The sequence below is a fragment of the Nothobranchius furzeri genome, chromosome 7 (genome assembly GCF_043380555.1).
Source record: "Nothobranchius furzeri strain GRZ-AD chromosome 7, NfurGRZ-RIMD1, whole genome shotgun sequence".
Taxonomy (NCBI): domain Eukaryota; kingdom Metazoa; phylum Chordata; class Actinopteri; order Cyprinodontiformes; family Nothobranchiidae; genus Nothobranchius; species Nothobranchius furzeri.
The window spans coordinates 42,480,989-42,501,511 of record NC_091747.1 but is presented as its reverse complement, the minus strand read 5'-3'; the positions used below and the strand labels follow the sequence as shown (position 1 = coordinate 42,501,511).

Here is a 20,523-nt window from a genome sequence, read left to right as displayed (position 1 = left end):
TCTTTCTGCAGATCTGTACACCAAAGATACACCCACCCATCTTTTAAAAAATTGCTCCTGATAGCGTCCAGAGATCTTTATTCTTGAGATAAAATTAATCATACACCTTTGTTTCTAGATAATGAATGTGTCAAGAGTGGGATTTGAACCCACGCCTCCTACTGGAGACCAGAATCCCCACATTGGAATGGAAGCAATGCTTGAGTCTGGCGCCTTTGGCCGCTCGGCCATCTTGACTGAAGATTGGAGTGGTATAATAAAGTTGCAGAGGTTGAATTGTGACCTACCCTCTGAAGTTGTCCTTTCCTATTTCATTGACCTTGTAGAACCACTTATCCCAAGTAAGACTGCTGGCTATGATAATGAATACAATCGATAAGTTGTAAGTTTGGTCAAATGTCTGAAATGAAGTTGCCCAATCAAAAGCAATTGTTTTCATTCAAGTTCTACCCATTCCCAAAACACTTTGGATCTTTAGATGATTGGTGTTCAACTTCAAAAGCTCTTTTATTGTTACTGAGTTACAGTAATTTAATGTATCTGAAGGACCAGGGCAACAAACCCTGTATGGCAAAACAGTGTCACCTCACGTTGTCAAACTTGTCAAGATTGTCAAATGCCCGACTAGCTCAGTCGGTAGAGCATGAGACTCTTAATCTCAGGGACGTGGGTTCGAGCCCCACGTTGTGTGCTAAGGCCTTTGACAGAGTATGTTTTCATGCAGTGTCACCAGTTTACCCTGAATCAAAATGTGTTTGCTTGAAAAACAGAAATTGTTGCCATAGATTGGGGGAAGTTTTAAGCTCAGACAACACTAAGAAAAAACTCAAATAGCGTCCCAAATTCTTATGCCAGCACCTGCAATTCTTCTCACAAAAGAACTAGTAGAAATATTACACATAAATAGAACGACGTTGCCTTTAGAATATATGCCTAACATGGGACTTGAACCCATGACCCTGAAATTAAAAGTCTCATGCTCTACCGGCTGAGCTAGTCAGGCTACAAAATGATTACAGACAGAAACAGAGTAAAATAGTCAGATAGATAGATGATGATAGATAGATAGATAGATAGATAGATAGATAGATAGATAGATAGATAGATAGATAGATAGATAGATAGATTGATAGATAGATAGATAGATAGATAGATAGATAGATAGATAGATAGATAGATAGATAGATAGATAGATTCTTTCATTCATTCATTCATTGGTTAATGACACTGTAAAAAAGTTTGTCACATAAGTGCACAAATCTTCAAATGAGTGACACAGTAGTTATTTTTAAGTTTTTTTTATGTTAGATAACAACATTGTTAACAGAAAAGCACTTTTATAAAAAAAATTAGAAAAAGACCAACATATGTCTTTCTGCAGATCTGTACAGCAAAGTTACATCCACCCATCTTTGAATAAATTGCTCTTGATAGCATCCAGAGATCTTTATTCTTGAGATAAAATTAATCATAAACCTGTGTTTCTAGTTAATTGAATGTGTCCAGAGTGCGATTTGAACCCACGCCTCCTACTGGAGACCAGAATCCCCATATTGGAAAGGAAGCAATGCTTGAGTCTGGCACCTTTGACCGCTCTGCCATCTTGACTGAAGATTGGAGTGGTATAATAAAGTTGCAGAGGTTGAATTGTGACCTACCCTCTGAAGTTGTCCTTTGCTATTTCATTGACCTTGTAGAACCACTTATCCCAAGTAAGGCTGCTGGCTGTGATAATGAATACAATCGATAAGTTGTAAGTTTGGTCAAATGTCTGAAATGAAGTTGCCCAATCAAAAGCAATTGTTTTCATTCAAGTTCTACCCATTCCCAAAACACTTTGGATCATTAGAAGATTGGTGTTCAACTTCATAAGCTCTTTTATTGTTACTGAGTTACAGTAATTTAATGTATCTGAAGGACCAGGGCAACAATCCCTGTATGGCAAAACAGTGTCACCTCACGTTGTCAAACTTGTCAAGATTGTCAAATGCCCGACTAGCTCAGTCGGTAGAGCATGAGACTCTTAATCTCAAGGTCGTGGGTTCGAGCCCCACCTTGGGTGCTAAGGCCTTTGACAGAGTATGTTTTAATGCAGTGTCACCAGTTTACCCTGAATCAAAATGCGTTTGCTTGAAAAACAGAAATTGTTGCCATAGATTGGGGGAAGTTTTAAGCTCAGACAACACTAAGAAAAAACTCAAATAATGTCCCAAATTCTTATGCCAGCACCTGCAATTCTTCTCACAAAAGAACTAGTAGAAATATTACACATGAATAGAACGACGTTGCCTTTAGAATCTATGCCTAACATGGGACTTGAAGCCATGACCCTGAGATTAAAAGTCTTCAGCTCTACCGGCTGAGCTAGTCAGGCTACAAAATGATTACAGACAGAAACAGAGTAAAATAGTCAGATAGATAGATAGATAGATGGCTAGATAGATAGATAGATAGATAGATAGATAGATAGATAGATAGATAGATAGATAGATAGATAGATTCTGTCTTTCATTCATTCATTGGTTGATGACACTGTAAAAAAGTTTGTCACATAAGCGCACAAGTCTTCAAATGAGTGGCACAGTAGTTATTTTTAAATTTTTTTTATTTTAGATAACAACATTGTTAACAGAAAAGCACTTTTCTAAAAAATTTAGAAAAAGACCAACATATGTCTTTCTGCAGATCTGTACACCAAAGATACACCCACCCATCTTTGAATAAATTGCTCTTGATAGCGTCCAGAGATCTTTATTCTTGAGATAAAATTAATCATAAACCTTAGTTTCTAGTTAATGAATGTGTCAAGAGTGGGATTTGAACCCACGCCTCCTACTGGAGACCAGAATCCCCATATTGGAAAGGAAGCAATGCTTGAGTCTGGCTTCTTTGACCGCTCGGCCATCTTGACTGAAGATTGGAGTGGTATAATAAAGTTGCAGAGGTTGAATATTTACCTACCCTCTGAAGTTGTCCTTTGCTATTTCATTGACCTTGTAGAACCACTTATCCCAAGTAAGACTGCTGGCTGTGATAATGAATACAATCGATAAGTTGTAAGTTTGGTCAAATGTCTGAAATGAAGTTGCCCAATCAAAAGCAATTGTTTTCATTCAAGTTCTACCCATTCCCAAAACACTTTGGATCTTTAGAAGATTGGTGTTCAACTTCAAAAGCTCTTTTATTGTTACTGAGTTACAGTAATTTGTTGTATCTGAAGGACCAGGGCAACAAGCCCTGTATGGCAAAACAGTGTCACCTCACGTTGTCAAACTTGTCAAGATTGTCAAATAGCCGACTAGCTCAGTCGGTAGAGCATGAGACTCTTAATCTCAGTGTCGTGGGGTCGAGCCCCACATTGGGTGCTTAGGCCTTTGACAGAGTACTGTATGATTTCATGCAGTGTCACCAGTTTACCCTGAATCAAAATGCGTTTGCTTGAAAAACAGAAATTGTTGCCATAGATTGGGGGAAGTTTTAAGCTCAGACAACACTAAGAAAAAACTCAAATAACGTCCCAAATTCTTATGCCAGCACCTGCAATTCTTCTCACAAAAGAACTAGTAGAAAGATTACACATGAATAGACAGATGTTGCCTTTAGAATCTATGCCTAACATGGGACTTTAACCCATGACCCTGAGATTAAAAGTCTCATGCTCTACCGGCTGAGCTAGTCAGGCTACAAAATGATTACAGACAGAAACAGATTAAAATAGTCAGATAGATAGATGATGATGATGATAGATAGATAGATAGATAGATAGATAGATAGATAGATAGATAGATAGATAGATAGATAGATAGATGATAGATAGATAGATAGATAGATAGATAGATAGATAGATAGATAGATAGATAGATAGATAGATAGATAGATAGATAGATAGATAGATAGATAGATAGATAGATAGATAGATAGATAGATAGATTCTTTCATTCATTCATTCATTGGTTAATGACACTGTAAAAAAGTTTGTCACATAAGTGCACAAATCTTCAAATGAGTGACACAGTAGTTATTTTTAAGTTTTTTTTATGTTAGATAACAACATTGTTAACAGAAAAGCACTTTTATAAAAAAAATTAGAAAAAGACCAACATATGTCTTTCTGCAGATCTGTACAGCAAAGTTACATCCACCCATCTTTGAATAAATTGCTCTTGATAGCATCCAGAGATCTTTATTCTTGAGATAAAATTAATCATAAACCTGTGTTTCTAGTTAATGAATGTGTCCAGAGTGCGATTTGAACCCACGCCTCCTACTGGAGACCAGAATCCCCATATTGGAATGGAAGCAATGCTTGAGTCTGGCACCTTTGACCGCTCTGCCATCTTGACTGAAGATTGGAGTGGTATAATAAAGTTGCAGAGGTTGAATTGTGACCTACCCTCTGAAGTTGTCCTTTGCTATTTCATTGACCTTGTAGAACCACTTATCCCAAGTAAGGCTGCTGGCTGTGATAATGAATACAATCGATAAGTTGTAAGTTTGGTCAAATGTCTGAAATGAAGTTGCCCAATCAAAAGCAATTGTTTTCATTCAAGTTCTACCCATTCCCAAAACACTTTGGATCATTAGAAGATTGGTGTTCAACTTCATAAGCTCTTTTATTGTTACTGAGTTACAGTAATTTAATGTATCTGAAGGACCAGGGCAACAAACCCTGTATGGCAAAACAGTGTCACCTCACGTTGTCAAACTTGTCAAGATTGTCAAATGCCCGACTAGCTCAGTCGGTAGAGCATGAGACTCTTAATCTCAAGGTCGTGGGTTCGAGCCCCACGTTGGGTGCTAAGGCCTTTGACAGAGTATGTTTTCATGCAGTGCCACCAGTTTACCCTGAATCAAAATGCGTTTGCTTGAAAAACAGAAATTGTTGCCATAGATTGGGGGAAGTTTTAAGCTCAGACAACACTAAGAAAAAACTCAAATAACGTCCCAAATTCTTATGCCAGCACCTGCAATTCTTCTCACAAAAGAACTAGTAGAAAGATTACACATGAATAGACAGATGTTGCCTTTAGAATCTATGCCTAACATGGGACTTTAACCCATGACCCTGAGATTAAAAGTCTCATGCTCTACCGGCTGAGCTAGTCAGGCTACAAAATGATTACAGACAGAAACAGATTAAAATAGTCAGATAGATAGATGATGATAGATAGATAGATAGATAGATAGATAGATAGATAGATAGATAGATAGATAGATAGATAGATAGATAGATAGATAGATAGATAGATAGATAGATAGATAGATAGATAGATAGATAGATAGATAGATAGATAGATAGATAGATAGATAGATAGATTGATTCTTTCATTCATTCATTCATTGGTTGATGACACTGCAAAAAAGTTTGTCACATAAGCGCACAAATCTTCAAATGAGTGGCACAGAAGTTATTTTTAAGTTTCTTTTATGTTACATAACAACATTGTTAACAGAAAAGCACTTTTCTAAAAAATTTAGAAAAAGACCAACATATGTCTTTCTGCAGATCTGTACACCAAAGATACACCCACCCATCTTTGAATAAATTGCTCCTGATAGCGTCCAGAGATCTTTATTCTTGAGATAAAATTAATCGTAAACCTTTGTTACTAGTTAATGAATGTGTCAAGAGTGGGATTTGAACCCACGCCTCCTACTGGAGACCAGAATCCCCATATTGGAATGGAAGCAATGCTTGAGTCTGGCGCCTTTGACCGCTCGGCCATCTTGACTGAAGATTGGAGTGGTATAATAAAGTTGCAGAGGTTGAATTGTGACCTACCCTCTGAAGTTGTCCTTTGCTATTTCATTGACCTTGTAGAACCACTTATCCCAAGTAAGACTGCTGGCTGTGATAATGAATACAATCGATAAGTTGTATGTTTGGTCAAATGTCTGAAATGAAGTTGCCCAATCAAAAGCAATTGTTTTCATTCAAGTTCTACCCATTCCCAAAACACTTTGGATCTTTAGAAGATTGGTGTTCAACTTCAAAAGCTCTTTTATTTTTACTGAGTTACAGTAATTTGTTGTATCTGAAGGACCAGGGCAACAAACCCTGTATGGCAAAACAGTGTCACCTCACTTGTCAAACTTGTCAAGGTTGTCAAATGCCCGACTAGCTCAGTCGGTAGAGCATGAAACTCTTAATCTCAGGGTCGTGGGTTCGAGCCCCACGTTGGGTTCTTAGGCCTTTGACAGAGTATGTTTTCATGCAGTGTCACCAGTTTACCCTGTATCAAAATGCGTTTCCTTGAAAAACAGAAATTGTTGCCATAGATTGGGGGAACTTTTAAGCTCAGACAACACTAAGAAAAAACTCAAGTAACGTCCCAAATTCTTATGCCAGCACCTGCAATTCTTCTCACAAAAGAACTAGTAGAAAGATTACACATGAATAGACTGATGTTGCCTTTAGAATCTATGCCTAACATGGGACTTGAACCCATGACCCTGAGATTAAAAGTCTCATGCTCTACCGACTGAGCTAGTCAGGCTACAAAATCATTACAGACAGAAACAGAGTAAAATAGTCAGATAGATAGATAGATAGATAGATAGATAGATAGATAGATAGATAGATAGATAGATAGATAGATAGATAGATGATAGATAGATAGATAGATAGATAGATAGATAGATAGATAGATAGATTCTTTCATTCATTCATTCATTGGTTGATGACACTGTAAAAAAGTTTGTCACATAAGCGCACAAATCTTCAAATGAGTGGCACAGTAGTTATTTTTAAGTTTTTTTTATTTTAGATAACAACATTGTTAACAGAAAAGCACTTTTCTAAAAAATTTAGAAAAAGACCAACATATGTCTTTCTGCAGATCTGTACACCAAAGATACACCCACCCATCTTTTAAAAAATTGCTCCTGATAGCGTCCAGAGATCTTTATTCTTGAGATAAAATTAATCATACACCTTTGTTTCTAGATAATGAATGTGTCAAGAGTGGGATTTGAACCCACGCCTCCTACTGGAGACCAGAATCCCCACATTGGAATGGAAGCAATGCTTGAGTCTGGCGCCTTTGGCCGCTCGGCCATCTTGACTGAAGATTGGAGTGGTATAATAAAGTTGCAGAGGTTGAATTGTGACCTACCCTCTGAAGTTGTCCTTTCCTATTTCATTGACCTTGTAGAACCACTTATCCCAAGTAAGACTGCTGGCTATGATAATGAATACAATCGATAAGTTGTAAGTTTGGTCAAATGTCTGAAATGAAGTTGCCCAATCAAAAGCAATTGTTTTCATTCAAGTTCTACCCATTCCCAAAACACTTTGGATCTTTAGATGATTGGTGTTCAACTTCAAAAGCTCTTTTATTGTTACTGAGTTACAGTAATTTAATGTATCTGAACGACCAGGGCAACAAACCCTGTATGGCAAAACAGTGTCACCTCACGTTGTAAAACTTGTCAAGATTGTCAAATGCCCGACTAGCTCAGTCGGTAGAGCATGAGACTCTTAATCTCAGGGACGTGGGTTCGAGCCCCACGTTGTGTGCTAAGGCCTTTGACAGAGTATGTTTTCATGCAGTGTCACCAGTTTACCCTGAATCAAAATGTGTTTGCTTGAAAAACAGAAATTGTTGCCATAGATTGGGGGAAGTTTTAAGCTCAGACAACACTAAGAAAAAACTCAAATAACGTCCCAAATTCTTATGCCAGCACCTGCAATTCTTCTCACAAAAGAACTAGTAGAAATATTACACATAAATAGAACGACGTTGCCTTTAGAATCTATGCCTAACATGGGACTTGAACCCATGACCCTGAAATTAAAAGTCTCATGCTCTACCGGCTGAGCTAGTCAGGCTACAAAATGATTACAGACAGAAACAGAGTAAAATAGTCAGATAGATAGATGATGATAGATAGATAGATAGATAGATAGATAGATAGATAGATAGATAGATAGATAGATAGATAGATAGATAGATAGATAGATAGATAGATAGATAGATAGATAGATAGATAGATAGATAGATTCTTTCATTCATTCATTCATTGGTTAATGACACTGTAAAAAAGTTTGTCACATAAGTGCACAAATCTTCAAATGAGTGACACAGTAGTTATTTTTAAGTTTTTTTATGTTAGATAACAACATTGTTAACAGAAAAGCACTTTTATAAAAAAAATTAGAAAAAGACCAACATATGTCTTTCTGCAGATCTGTACAGCAAAGTTACATCCACCCATCTTTGAATAAATTGCTCTTGATAGCATCCAGAGATCTTTATTCTTGAGATAAAATTAATCATAAACCTGTGTTTCTAGTTAATGAATGTGTCCAGAGTGCGATTTGAACCAACGCCTCCTACTGGAGACCAGAATCCCCATATTGGAAAGGAAGCAATGCTTGAGTCTGGCACCTTTGACCGCTCTGCCATCTTGACTGAAGATTGGAGTGGTATAATAAAGTTGCAGAGGTTGAATTGTGACCTACCCTCTGAAGTTGTCCTTTGCTATTTCATTGACCTTGTAGAACCACTTATCCCAAGTAAGGCTGCTGGCTGTGATAATGAATACAATCGATAAGTTGTAAGTTTGGTCAAATGTCTGAAATGAAGTTGCCCAATCAAAAGCAATTGTTTTCATTCAAGTTCTACCCATTCCCAAAACACTTTGGATCATTAGAAGATTGGTGTTCAACTTCATAAGCTCTTTTATTGTTACTGAGTTACAGTAATTTAATGTATCTGAAGGACCAGGGCAACAATCCCTGTATGGCAAAACAGTGTCACCTCACGTTGTCAAACTTGTCAAGTTTGTCAAATGCCCGACTAGCTCAGTCGGTAGAGCATGAGACTCTTAATCTCAAGGTCGTGGGTTCGAGCCCCACCTTGGGTGCTCGGGCCTTTGACAGAGTATGTTTTAATGCAGTGTCACCAGTTTACCCTGAATCAAAATGCGTTTGCTTGAAAAACAGAAATTGTTGCCATAGATTGGGGGAAGTTTTAAGCTCAGACAACACTAAGAAAAAACTCAAATAATGTCCCAAATTCTTATGCCAGCACCTGCAATTCTTCTCACAAAAGAACTAGTAGAAATATTACACATGAATAGAACGACGTTGCCTTTAGAATCTATGCCTAACATGGGACTTGAAGCCATGACCCTGAGATTAAAAGTCTTCAGCTCTACCGGCTGAGCTAGTCAGGCTACAAAATGATTACAGACAGAAACAGAGTAAAATAGTCAGATAGATAGATAGATAGATGGCTAGATAGATAGATAGATAGATAGATAGATAGATAGATAGATAGATAGATAGATAGATAGATAGATAGATAGATAGATTATTTCATTCATTCTTTCATTGGTTGATGACACTGCAAAAAAGTTTGTCACATAAGCGCACAAATCTTCAAATGAGTGGCACAGTAGTTCTTTTTAAGTTTCTTTTATGATACATAACAACATTGTTAACAGAAAAGCACTTTTCTAAAAAATTTAGAAAAAGACCAACATATGTCTTTCTGCAGATCCGTACACCAAAGATACACCCACCCATCTTTGAATAAATTGCTCCTGATAGCGTCCAGAGATCTTTATTCTTGAGATAAAATTAATGGTAAACCTTTGTTACTAGTTAATGAAAGTGTCAAGAGTGGGATTTGAACCCACGCCTCCTACTGGAGACCAGAATGCCCATATTCGAATGGAAGCAATGCTTGAGTCTGGCGCCTTTGACCTCTCGGCCATCTTGACTGAAAAATTGGAGTGGTATAATAAAGTTGCAGAGGTTGAATTGTGACTTACCCTCTGAAGTTGTCCTTTGCTATTTCATTGACCTTGTAGAACCACTTATCCCAAGTAAGACTGCTGGCTGTGATAATGAATACAATCGATAAGTTGTATGTTTGGTCAAATGTCTGAAATGAAGTTGCCCAATCAAAAGCAATTGTTTTCATTCAAGTTCTACCCATTCCCAAAACACTTTGGATCTTTAGAAGATTGGTGTTCAGCTTCAAAAGCTCTTTTATTGTTACTGAGTTACAGTAATTTGTTGTATCTGAAGGACCAGGGCAACAAACCCTGTATGGCAAAACAGTGTCACCTCACGTTGTCAAACTTGTCAAGATTGTCAAATGCCCGACTAGCTCAGTCGGTAGAGCATGAAACTCTTAATCTCAGGGTCGTGGGTTCGAGCCCCACGTTGGGTGCTTAGGCCTTTGACAGAGTATGTTTTCATGCAGTGTCACCAGTTTACCCTGTATCAAAATGTGTTTGCTTGAAAAACAGAAATTGTTGCCATAGATTGGGGGAACTTTTAAGCTCAGACAACACTAAGAAAAACTCAAATAAAGTCCCAAATTCTTATGCAAGCACCTGCAATTCTTCTCACAAAAGAACTAGTAGACAGATTACACATGAATAGACAGATGTTGCCTTTAGAATCTATGCCTGACATGGGACTTGAACCCATGACCCTGAGATTAAAAGTCTCATGCTCTACCGGCTGAGCTAGTCAGGCTACAAAACGATTACAGACAGAAACAGAGTAAAATAGTCAGATAGATAGATAGATAGATAGATAGATAGATAGATAGATAGATTAATTCATTCATTCATTCATTCATTGGTTGATGACACTGTAAAAAAGTTTGTCACATAAGCGCACAAATCTTCAAATGAGTGGCACAGTAGTTATTTTTAAGTTTTTTTATTTTAGATAACAACATTGTTAACAGAAAAGCACTTTTCTAAAAAATTTAGAAAAAGACCAACATATGTCTTTCTGCAGATCTGTACACCAAAGTTACACCCACCCATCTTTGAATAATTTGCTCTTGATAGCATCCAGAGATCTTTATTCTTGAGACAAAATTAATCATACACCTTTGTTTCTAGTTAATGAATGTGTCAAGAGTGGGATTTGAACCCACGCCTCCTACTGGAGACCAGAATCCCCATATTGGAATGGAAGCAATGCTTGAGTCTGGCGCCTTTGACTGCTCGGCCATCTTGACTGAAGATTGGAGTGGTATAATAAAGTTGCAGAGGTTGAATTGTGACCTACCCGCTGAAGTTGTCCTTTGCTATTTCATTGACCTTGTAGAACCACTTATCCCAAGTAAGACTGCTGGCTGTGATAATGAATACAATCGATAAGTTTTAAGTTTGGTCAAATGTCTGAAATGAAGTTGCCCAATCAAAAGCAATTGTTTTCATTCAAGTTCTACCCATTCCCAAAACACGTTGGATCTTTAGAAGATTGGTGTTCAACTTCATAAGCTCTTTTATTGTTACTGAGTTACAGTAATTTGTTGTATCTGAAGGACCAGGGCAACAAACCGTGTATGGCAAAAGACTGTCACCTCACGTTGTCAAACTTGTCAATATTGTCAAATGCCTGACTAGCTCAGTCGGTAGCGCGTGAGACTCTTAATCTCAGGGTCGTGGGTTCGAGCCCCACGTTGAGCGCTTAGGCCTTTGACAGAGTATGTTTTCATGCAGTGTCACCAGTTTACCCTGAATAAAAATGCATTTGCTTGAAAAACAGAAATTGTTGCCATAGATTGGGGGAAGTTTTAAGCTCAGACAACACTAAGAAAAACTCAAATAAAGTCCCAAATTCTTATGCAAGCACCTGCAATTCTTCTCACAAAAGAACTAGTAGACAGATTACACATGCATAGACAGATGTTGCCTTTAGAATCAATGCCTAACATGGGACTTGAACCCATGACCCTGAGATTAAAAGTCTCATGCTCTACCAGCTGAGCTAGTCAGGCTACAAAATGATTTCAGACAGAAACAGAGTAAAATAGTCAGATAGATAGATAGATAGATAGATAGATAGATAGATAGATAGATAGATAGATAGATAGATAGATAGATAGATAGATAGATAGATAGATAGATAGATAGATAGATAGATAGATAGATAGATAGATAGATAGATAGATAGATAGATAGATAGATAGATAGATAGATAGATAGATGATAGATAGATAGATAGATAGATAGATAGATTATTTCATTCATTCTTTCATTGGTTGATGACACTGCAAAAAAGTTTGTCACATAAGCGCACAAATCTTCAAATGAGTGGCACAGTAGTTATTTTTAAGTTTCTTTTATGATACATAACAACATTGTTAACAGAAAAGCACTTTTCTAAAAAATTTAGAAAAAGACCAACATATGTCTTTCTGCAGATCTGTACACCAAAGATACACCCACCCATCTTTGAATAAATTGCTCCTGATAGCATCCAGAGATCTTTATTCTTGAGATAAAATTAATGGTAAACCTTTGTTACTAGTTAATGAAAGTGTCAAGAGTGGGATTTGAACCCACGCCTCCTACTGGAGACCAGAATGCCCATATTGGAATGGAAGCAATGCTTGAGTCTGGCGCCGTTGACTGCTCGGCCATCTTGACTGAAGATTGGAGTGGTATAATAAAGTTGCAGAGGTTGAATTGTGACTTACCCTCTGAAGTTGTCCTTTGCTATTTCATTGACCTTGTAGAACCACTTATCCCAAGTAAGACTGCTGGCTGTGATAATGAATACAATCGATAAGTTGTATGTTTGGTCAAATGTCTGAAATGAAGTTGCCCAATCAAAAGCAATTGTTTTCATTCAAGTTCTACCCATTCCCAAAACACTTTGGATCTTTAGAAGATTGGTGTTCAGCTTCAAAAGCTCTTTTATTGTTACTGAGTTACAGTAATTTGTTGTATCTGAAGGACCAGGGCAACAAACCCTGTATGGCAAAACAGTGTCACCTCACGTTGTCAAACTTGTCAAGATTGTCAAATGCCCGACTAGCTCAGTCGGTAGAGCATGAAACTCGTAATCTCAGGGTCGTGGGTTCGAGCCCCACGTTGGGTGCTTAGGCCTTTGACAGAGTATGTTTTCATGCAGTGTCACCAGTTTACCCTGTATCAAAATGCGTTTGCTTGAAAAACAGAAATTGTTGCCATAGATTGGGGGAACTTTTAAGCTCAGACAACACTAAGAAAAAACTCAAGTAACGTCCCAAATTCTTATGCCAGCACCTGCAATTCTTCTCACAAAAGAACTAGTAGAAAGATTACACATGAATAGACAGATGTTGCCTTTAGAATCTATGCCTGACATGGGACTTGAACCCATGACCCTGAGATTAAAAGTCTCATGCTCTACCGGCTGAGCTAGTCAGGCTACAAAATGATTACAGACAGAAACAGAGTAAAATAGTCAGATAGATAGATAGATAGATAGATAGATAGATAGATAGATAGATAGATAGATAGATAGATAGATAGATAGATAGATAGATAGATAGATAGATGATAGATAGATAGATAGATAGATAGATAGATAGATAGATAGATAGATAGATAGATAGATAGATAGATAGATAGATAGATTAATTCATTCATTCATTCATTCATTGGTTGATGACACTGTAAAAAAGTTTGTCACATAAGCGCACAAATCTTCAAATGAGTGGCACAGTAGTTATTTTTAAGTTTTTTTATTTTAGATAACAACATTGTTAACAGAAAAGCACTTTTCTAAAAAATTTAGAAAAAGACCAACATATGTCTTTCTGCAGATCTGTACACCAAAGTTACACCCACCCATCTTTGAATAATTTGCTCTTGATAGCATCCAGAGATCTTTATTCTTGAGACAAAATTAATCATACACCTTTGTTTCTAGTTAATGAATGTGTCAAGAGTGGGATTTGAACCCACGCCTCCTACTGGAGACCAGAATCCCCATATTGGAATGGAAGCAATGCTTGAGTCTGGCGCCTTTGACTGCTCGGCCATCTTGACTGAAGATTGGAGTGGTATAATAAAGTTGCAGAGGTTGAATTGTGACCTACCCGCTGAAGTTGTCCTTTGCTATTTCATTGACCTTGTAGAACCACTTATCCCAAGTAAGACTGCTGGCTGTGATAATGAATACCATCGATATGTTTTAAGTTTGGTCAAATGTCTGAAATGAAGTTGCCCAATCAAAAGCAATTGTTTTCATTCAAGTTCTACCCATTCCCAAAACACTTTGGATCTTTAGAAGATTGGTGTTCAACTTCATAAGCTCTTTTATTGTTACTGAGTTACAGTAATTTGTTGTATCTGAAGGACCAGTGCAACAAACCCTGTATGGCAAAAGACTGTCACCTCACGTTGTCAAACTTGTCAATATTGTCAAATGCCTGACTAGCTCAGTCGGTAGCGCGTGAGACTCTTAATCTCAGGGTCGTGGGTTCGAGCCCCACGTTGAGCGCTTAGGCCTTTGACAGAGTATGTTTTCATGCAGTGTCACCAGTTTACCCTGAATAAAAATGCATTTGCTTGAAAAACAGAAATTGTTGCCATAGATTGGGGGAAGTTTTAAGCTCAGACAACACTAAGAAAAACTCAAATAAAGTCCCAAATTCTTATGCAAGCACCTGCAATTCTTCTCACAAAAGAACTAGTAGACAGATTACACATGAATAGACAGATGTTGCCTTTAGAATCTATGCCTAACATGGGACTTGAACCCATGACCCTGAGATTAAAAGTCTCATGCTCTACCAGCTGAGCTAGTCAGGCTACAAAATGATTACAGACAGAAACAGAGTAAAATAGTCAGATAGATAGATAGATAGATAGATAGATAGATAGATAGATAGATAGATAGATAGATAGATAGATAGATAGATAGATAGATAGATAGATAGATAGATAGATAGATAGATAGATAGATTGATAGATAGATTCTTTCATTCATTCATTCATTGGTTTATGACACTGTAAAAAAGTTTGTCACATAAGCGCACAAATCTTCAAATGAGTGGCACAGTAGTTATTTTTAAGTTTTTTTATGTTAGATAACAACATTGTTAACAGAAAAGCACTTTTCTAAAAAATTTAGAAAAAGACCAACATATGTCTTTCTGCAGATCTGTACACCAAAGTTACACCCACCCATCTTTGAATAAATTGCTCTTGATAGCATCCAGAGATCTTTATTCTTGAGATAAAAATAATCATACACCTTTGTTTCTAGTTATTGAAAGAGCCAAGAGTGGGATTTGAACCCACGCCTCCTACTTGAGACCAGAATCCCCACATTGGAATGGAAGCAATGCTTGAGTCTGGCGCCTTTGACCGCACAGCCATCTTGACTGAAGATTGAAGTGGTATAATAAAGTTGCAGAGGTTGAATTGTGACCTACCCTCTGAAGTTGACCTTTGCTATTTCATTGACCTTGTAGAACCACTTATCCCAAGTAAGACTGCTGGCTGTGATAATGAATACAATCGATAAGTTGTAAGTTTGGTCAAATGTCTGAAATGAAGTTGCCCAATCAAAAGCAATTGTTTTCATTCAAGTTCTACCCATTCCCAAAACACTTTGGAGCTTTAGAAGATTGGTGTTGAAAATATATGTAACTCTCATATAAGCTCTTTTATTATTCATTCTTACATGCTACTCTTTTCATTATGGGATCATGTTATAATATAAAGGTCTCTCTGTGTTTCTCTCCTGCACAAGCTCTTAAAACAGCTGCAGGAACTCCAAAAGGGAGTGAGACATTGCAGTCTCTTCTTGTACCAGGTTACCAAGGATGTTTCTGCTTATCTTAAGAATTACAAGTTCTTGTGACATGTTAGATCCTGCCTAACAAGGCAATATATATATATATTTACCTTATAAGCTCATTTTATTATCTATGCTATGGAAACTCGCTCAGATACTCAAGGCCTTCACACAAAGATTAATAGCTGTGTATCTTCTCCTGCACAAGAGAAAGGAGTGTGCACATTCCATCTCCACTCAGTGCCTCTCGGTACCAGTGAATGTATCTTCTCCTGTCATGAATATATCAGGATGTTCCTGGTAATCTCAAGGATGTATGTTCTATTGATGTATTAAACTGTCCGCTAACAAGGCTGTTATTTTCACCTGTCATGATCATTGACGTATGTACATGGCAAACTGCGTATGTAACATTCCTGTAATCTTCAATAAAAATCAGCCGTTTTCAGTAGAACGGCGAGAGTCTGTCCGAAGCATCTGGCAAGAGCAGGTCGCGGGACTTGCTGCAGAGGCTCTCCCCCTCATGAGCGGCGAAACAGTGAATGGACTTCTGATCATTTGTCTCCTCGTTCTGTCAACTTAAAAGGTGTTTAACTCCATCTACTCCGTACCCGTGCTTGGTCTAACGGAAGAGAGACCAACAGTGTTCAACTTCAAAAGCTCTTTTATTGTTACTGAGTTACAGTAATTTGTTGTATCTGAAGGACCAGGACAACAAACCCTGTATGAAAAAACAGTGTCACCTCACGTTGTCAAACTTGTCAATATTGTCAAATGCCCGACTAGCTCAGTCGGTAGAGCATGAGACTCTTAATCTCAGGGTCGTGGGTTCGAGCCACACTTTGGGTGCTTAGTCCTTTGACAGAGTATGTTTTCATGCAGTGTCACCAGTTTACCCTGAATCAAAATGCGTTTGCTTGAAAAACAGAAATTGTTGCCATAGATTGGGGGAAGTTTTAAGGTCAGACAACACTACGAAAAAACTCAAATAAAGTCCCAAATTCTTATGCCAGCACCTGCAGTTCTTCTCACAAAAGATCTAGTAGAAAGATTACACATGAATAGACAGATGTCGCCTGTAGAATCTATGCCTAACATGGGACCTGAACCCATGACCCTGAGATTAAAAGTCTTATGCTCTACCGGCTGAGCTAGTCAGGCTACAAAATGATTACAGACAGAAACAGAGTAAAATAGTCAGATAGATAGATAGATGATAGATAGATAGATAGATAGATAGATAGATAGATAGATAGATAGATAGATAGATGATAGATAGATAGATAGATAGATAGATAGATAGATAGATAGATAGATAGATAGATAGATAGATAGATAGATAGATAGATAGATAGATAGATAGATAGATAGATAGATAGATAGATTCTTTCATTCATTCATTCATTGGTTGATGACACTGCAAAAAAGTTTGTCACATAAGCGCACAAATCTTCAAATGAGTGGCACAGAAGTTTTTTTTAAGTTTCTTTTATGTTACATAACAACATTGTTAACAGAAAAGCACTTTTCTAAAAAATTTAGAAAAAGACCAACATATGTCTTTCTGCAGATCTGTACACCAAAGATACACCCACCCATCTTTGAATAAATTGCTCCTGATAGCGTCCAGAGATCTTTATTCTTGAGATAAAATTAATCGTAAACCTTTGTTACTAGTTAATGAATGTGTCAAGAGTGGGATTTGAACCCACGCCTCCTACTGGAGACCAGAATCCCCATATTGGAATGGAAGCAATGCTTGAGTCTGGCGCCTTTGACCGCTCGGCCATCTTGACTGAAGATTGGAGTGGTATAATAAAGTTGCAGAGGTTGAATTGTGACCTACCCTCTGAAGTTGTCCTTTGCTATTTCATTGACCTTGTAGAACCACTTATCCCAAGTAAGACTGCTGGCTGTGATAATGAATACAATCGATAAGTTGTATGTTTGGTCAAATGTCTGAAATGAAGTTGCCCAATCAAAAGCAATTGTTTTCATTCAAGTTCTACCCATTCCCAAAACACTTTGGATCTTTAGAAGATTGGTGTTCAACTTCAAAAGCTCTTTTATTGTTACTGAGTTACAGTAATTTGTTGTATCTGAAGGACCAGGGCAACAAACCCTGTATGGCAAAACAGTGTCACCTCACTTGTCAAACTTGTCAAGGTTGTCAAATGCCCGACTAGCTCAGTCGGTAGAGCATGAAACTCTTAATCTCAGGGTCGTGGGTTCGAGCCCCACGTTGGGTTCTTAGGCCTTTGACAGAGTATGTTTTCATGCAGTGTCACCAGTTTACCCTGTATCAAAATGCGTTTGCTTGAAAAACAGAAATTGTTGCCATAGATTGGGGGAACTTTTAAGCTCAGACAACACTAAGAAAAAACTCAAGTAACGTCCCAAATTCTTATGCCAGCACCTGCAATTCTTCTCACAAAAGAACTAGTAGAAAGATTACACATGAATAGACAGATGTTGCCTTTAGAATCTATGCCTAACATGGGACTTGAACCCATGACCCTGAGATTAAAAGTCTCATGCTCTACCGGCTGAGCTAGTCAGGCTACAAAATGATTACAGACAGAAACAGAGTAAAATAGTCAGATAGATAGATAGATAGATAGATCGATAGATAGATAGATAGATAGATAGATAGATAGATAGATAGATAGATAGATAGATAGATAGATAGATAGATAGATAGATAGATAGATAGATAGATAGATAGATAGATAGATAGATTAATTCATTCATTCATTCATTCATTGGTTGATGACACTGTAAAAAAGTTTGTCACATAAGCGCACAAATCTTCAAATGAGTGGCACAGTAGTTATTTTTAAGTTTTTTTATTTTAGATAACAACATTGTTAACAGAAAAGCACTTTTCTAAAAAATTTAGAAAAAGACCAACATATGTCTTTCTGCAGATCTGTACACCAAAGTTACACCCACCCATCTTTGAATAATTTGCTCTTGATAGCATCCAGAGATCTTTATTCTTGAGACAAAATTAATCATACACCTTTGTTTCTAGTTAATGAATGTGTCAAGAGTGGGATTTGAACCCACGCCTCCTACTGGAGACCAGAATCCCCATATTGGAATGGAAGCAATGCTTGAGTCTGGCGCCTTTGACTGCTCGGCCATCTTGACTGAAGATTGGAGTGGTATAATAAAGTTGCAGAGGTTGAATTGTGACCTACCCGCTGAAGTTGTCCTTTGCTATTTCATTGACCTTGTAGAACCACTTATCCCAAGTAAGACTGCTGGCTGTGATAATGAATACCATCGATAAGTTTTAAGTTTGGTCAAATGTCTGAAATGAAGTTGCCCAATCAAAAGCAATTGTTTTCATTCAAGTTCTACCCATTCCCAAAACACTTTGGATCTTTAGAAGATTGGTGTTCAACTTCATAAGCTCTTTTATTGTTACTGAGTTACAGTAATTTGTTGTATCTGAAGGACCAGGGCAACAAACCCTGTATGGCAAAAGACTGTCACCTCACGTTGTCAAACTTGTCAATATTGTCAAATGCCTGACTAGCTCAGTCGGTAGCGCGTGAGACTCTTAATCTCAGGGTCGTGGGTTCGAGCCCCACGTTGAGCGCTTAGGCCTTTGACAGAGTATGTTTTCATGCAGTGTCACCAGTTTACCCTGAATAAAAATGCATTTGCTTGAAAAACAGAAATTGTTGCCATAGATTGGGGGAAGTTTTAAGCTCTGACAACACTAAGAAAAACTCAAATAAAGTCCCAAATTCTTATGCAAGCACCTGCAATTCTTCTCACAAAAGAACTAGTAGACAGATTACACATGAATAGACAGATGTTGCCTTTAGAATCTATGCCTAACATGGGACTTGAACCCATGACCCTGAGATTAAAAGTCTCATGCTCTACCAGCTGAGCTAGTCAGGCTACAAAATGATTACAGACAGAAACAGAGTAAAATAGTCAGATAGATAGATAGATAGATAGATAGATAGATAGATAGATAGATAGATAGATAGATAGATAGATAGATAGATAGATAGATTGATAGATAGATTCTTTCATTCATTCATTCATTGGTTTATGACACTGTAAAAAAGTTTGTCACATAAGCGCACAAATCTTCAAATGAGTGGCACAGTAGTTATTTTTAAGTTTTTTTATGTTAGATAACAACATTGTTAACAGAAAAGCACTTTTCTAAAAAATTTAGAAAAAGACCAACATATGTCTTTCTGCAGATCTGTACACCAAAGTTACACCCACCCATCTTTGAATAAATTGCTCTTGATAGCATCCAGAGATCTTTATTCTTAAGATAAAAATAATCATACACCTTTGTTTCTAGTTATTGAAAGAGCCAAGAGTGGGATTTGAACCCACGCCTCCTACTTGAGACCAGAATCCCCACATTGGAATGGAAGCAATGCTTGAGTCTGGCGCCTTTGACCGCACAGCCATCTTGACTGAAGATTGAAGTGGTATAATAAAGTTGCAGAGGTTGAATTGTGACCTACCCTCTGAAGTTGACCTTTGCTATTTCATTGACCTTGTAGAACCACTTATCCCAATTAAGACTGCTGGCTGTGATAATGAATACAATCGATAAGTTGTAAGTTTGGTCAAATGTCTGAAATGAAGTTGCCCAATCAAAAGCAATTGTTTTCATTCAAGTTCTACCCATTCCCAAAACACTTTGGAGCTTTAGAAGATTGGTGTTCAACTTCAAAAGCTCTTTTATTGTTACTGAGTTACAGTAATTTGTTGTATCTGAAGGACCAGGACAACAAACCCTGTATGAAAAAACAGTGTCACCTCACGTTGTCAAACTTGTCAATATTGTCAAATGCCCGACTAGCTCAGTCGGTAGAGCATGAGACTCTTAATCTCAGGGTCGTGGGTTCGAGCCCCACTTTGGGTGCTTAGTCCTTTGACAGAGTATGTTTTCATGCAGTGTCACCAGTTTACCCTGAATCAAA

At 37.5% G+C, this 20,523-nt stretch overlaps 24 non-coding genes across 24 annotated transcripts; 5 read left to right on the top strand and 19 right to left on the bottom strand.

Annotated features, from left to right (window-relative positions):
* Nucleotides 1–128: 128 nt before the first annotated feature.
* trnal-caa (transfer RNA leucine (anticodon CAA)) lies at nucleotides 129–237 on the bottom strand. The gene is made up of 2 exons: nucleotides 200–237; nucleotides 129–174 (listed from the first exon to the last, which is right to left on the bottom strand). It is a non-coding gene; the product is annotated as a tRNA-Leu (tRNA).
* A 693-nt stretch (nucleotides 238–930) lies between these two features.
* trnak-uuu (transfer RNA lysine (anticodon UUU)) lies at nucleotides 931–1,003 on the bottom strand. Its single transcript has one exon. It is a non-coding gene; the product is annotated as a tRNA-Lys (tRNA).
* Nucleotides 1,004–1,989: 986 nt separating this feature from the next.
* trnak-cuu (transfer RNA lysine (anticodon CUU)) lies at nucleotides 1,990–2,062 on the top strand. The gene has a single exon. It is a non-coding gene; the product is annotated as a tRNA-Lys (tRNA).
* A 1,547-nt stretch (nucleotides 2,063–3,609) lies between these two features.
* Nucleotides 3,610–3,682, bottom strand: trnak-uuu (transfer RNA lysine (anticodon UUU)). The gene has a single exon. It is a non-coding gene; the product is annotated as a tRNA-Lys (tRNA).
* Nucleotides 3,683–4,724: 1,042 nt separating this feature from the next.
* On the top strand, nucleotides 4,725–4,797 carry trnak-cuu (transfer RNA lysine (anticodon CUU)). Its single transcript has one exon. It is a non-coding gene; the product is annotated as a tRNA-Lys (tRNA).
* A 239-nt stretch (nucleotides 4,798–5,036) lies between these two features.
* Nucleotides 5,037–5,109, bottom strand: trnak-uuu (transfer RNA lysine (anticodon UUU)). The gene has a single exon. It is a non-coding gene; the product is annotated as a tRNA-Lys (tRNA).
* Nucleotides 5,110–5,623: 514 nt separating this feature from the next.
* On the bottom strand, nucleotides 5,624–5,732 carry trnal-caa (transfer RNA leucine (anticodon CAA)). Its single transcript has 2 exons — nucleotides 5,695–5,732; nucleotides 5,624–5,669 (listed from the first exon to the last, which is right to left on the bottom strand). It is a non-coding gene; the product is annotated as a tRNA-Leu (tRNA).
* Nucleotides 5,733–6,424: 692 nt separating this feature from the next.
* trnak-uuu (transfer RNA lysine (anticodon UUU)) lies at nucleotides 6,425–6,497 on the bottom strand. Its single transcript has one exon. It is a non-coding gene; the product is annotated as a tRNA-Lys (tRNA).
* A 459-nt stretch (nucleotides 6,498–6,956) lies between these two features.
* On the bottom strand, nucleotides 6,957–7,065 carry trnal-caa (transfer RNA leucine (anticodon CAA)). The gene is made up of 2 exons: nucleotides 7,028–7,065; nucleotides 6,957–7,002 (listed from the first exon to the last, which is right to left on the bottom strand). It is a non-coding gene; the product is annotated as a tRNA-Leu (tRNA).
* A 693-nt stretch (nucleotides 7,066–7,758) lies between these two features.
* Nucleotides 7,759–7,831, bottom strand: trnak-uuu (transfer RNA lysine (anticodon UUU)). The gene has a single exon. It is a non-coding gene; the product is annotated as a tRNA-Lys (tRNA).
* Nucleotides 7,832–8,795: 964 nt separating this feature from the next.
* Nucleotides 8,796–8,868, top strand: trnak-cuu (transfer RNA lysine (anticodon CUU)). Its single transcript has one exon. It is a non-coding gene; the product is annotated as a tRNA-Lys (tRNA).
* Nucleotides 8,869–9,620: 752 nt separating this feature from the next.
* On the bottom strand, nucleotides 9,621–9,729 carry trnal-caa (transfer RNA leucine (anticodon CAA)). Its single transcript has 2 exons — nucleotides 9,692–9,729; nucleotides 9,621–9,666 (listed from the first exon to the last, which is right to left on the bottom strand). It is a non-coding gene; the product is annotated as a tRNA-Leu (tRNA).
* A 693-nt stretch (nucleotides 9,730–10,422) lies between these two features.
* Nucleotides 10,423–10,495, bottom strand: trnak-uuu (transfer RNA lysine (anticodon UUU)). The gene has a single exon. It is a non-coding gene; the product is annotated as a tRNA-Lys (tRNA).
* Nucleotides 10,496–10,882: 387 nt separating this feature from the next.
* trnal-caa (transfer RNA leucine (anticodon CAA)) lies at nucleotides 10,883–10,991 on the bottom strand. Its single transcript has 2 exons — nucleotides 10,954–10,991; nucleotides 10,883–10,928 (listed from the first exon to the last, which is right to left on the bottom strand). It is a non-coding gene; the product is annotated as a tRNA-Leu (tRNA).
* Nucleotides 10,992–11,683: 692 nt separating this feature from the next.
* trnak-uuu (transfer RNA lysine (anticodon UUU)) lies at nucleotides 11,684–11,756 on the bottom strand. The gene has a single exon. It is a non-coding gene; the product is annotated as a tRNA-Lys (tRNA).
* A 1,033-nt stretch (nucleotides 11,757–12,789) lies between these two features.
* trnat-cgu (transfer RNA threonine (anticodon CGU)) lies at nucleotides 12,790–12,862 on the top strand. The gene has a single exon. It is a non-coding gene; the product is annotated as a tRNA-Thr (tRNA).
* Nucleotides 12,863–13,101: 239 nt separating this feature from the next.
* trnak-uuu (transfer RNA lysine (anticodon UUU)) lies at nucleotides 13,102–13,174 on the bottom strand. Its single transcript has one exon. It is a non-coding gene; the product is annotated as a tRNA-Lys (tRNA).
* A 514-nt stretch (nucleotides 13,175–13,688) lies between these two features.
* Nucleotides 13,689–13,797, bottom strand: trnal-caa (transfer RNA leucine (anticodon CAA)). The gene is made up of 2 exons: nucleotides 13,760–13,797; nucleotides 13,689–13,734 (listed from the first exon to the last, which is right to left on the bottom strand). It is a non-coding gene; the product is annotated as a tRNA-Leu (tRNA).
* A 692-nt stretch (nucleotides 13,798–14,489) lies between these two features.
* trnak-uuu (transfer RNA lysine (anticodon UUU)) lies at nucleotides 14,490–14,562 on the bottom strand. Its single transcript has one exon. It is a non-coding gene; the product is annotated as a tRNA-Lys (tRNA).
* A 2,678-nt stretch (nucleotides 14,563–17,240) lies between these two features.
* trnal-caa (transfer RNA leucine (anticodon CAA)) lies at nucleotides 17,241–17,349 on the bottom strand. Its single transcript has 2 exons — nucleotides 17,312–17,349; nucleotides 17,241–17,286 (listed from the first exon to the last, which is right to left on the bottom strand). It is a non-coding gene; the product is annotated as a tRNA-Leu (tRNA).
* A 692-nt stretch (nucleotides 17,350–18,041) lies between these two features.
* Nucleotides 18,042–18,114, bottom strand: trnak-uuu (transfer RNA lysine (anticodon UUU)). Its single transcript has one exon. It is a non-coding gene; the product is annotated as a tRNA-Lys (tRNA).
* Nucleotides 18,115–18,597: 483 nt separating this feature from the next.
* On the bottom strand, nucleotides 18,598–18,706 carry trnal-caa (transfer RNA leucine (anticodon CAA)). The gene is made up of 2 exons: nucleotides 18,669–18,706; nucleotides 18,598–18,643 (listed from the first exon to the last, which is right to left on the bottom strand). It is a non-coding gene; the product is annotated as a tRNA-Leu (tRNA).
* A 692-nt stretch (nucleotides 18,707–19,398) lies between these two features.
* Nucleotides 19,399–19,471, bottom strand: trnak-uuu (transfer RNA lysine (anticodon UUU)). The gene has a single exon. It is a non-coding gene; the product is annotated as a tRNA-Lys (tRNA).
* Nucleotides 19,472–20,392: 921 nt separating this feature from the next.
* On the top strand, nucleotides 20,393–20,465 carry trnak-cuu (transfer RNA lysine (anticodon CUU)). Its single transcript has one exon. It is a non-coding gene; the product is annotated as a tRNA-Lys (tRNA).
* Nucleotides 20,466–20,523: the final 58 nt, after the last annotated feature.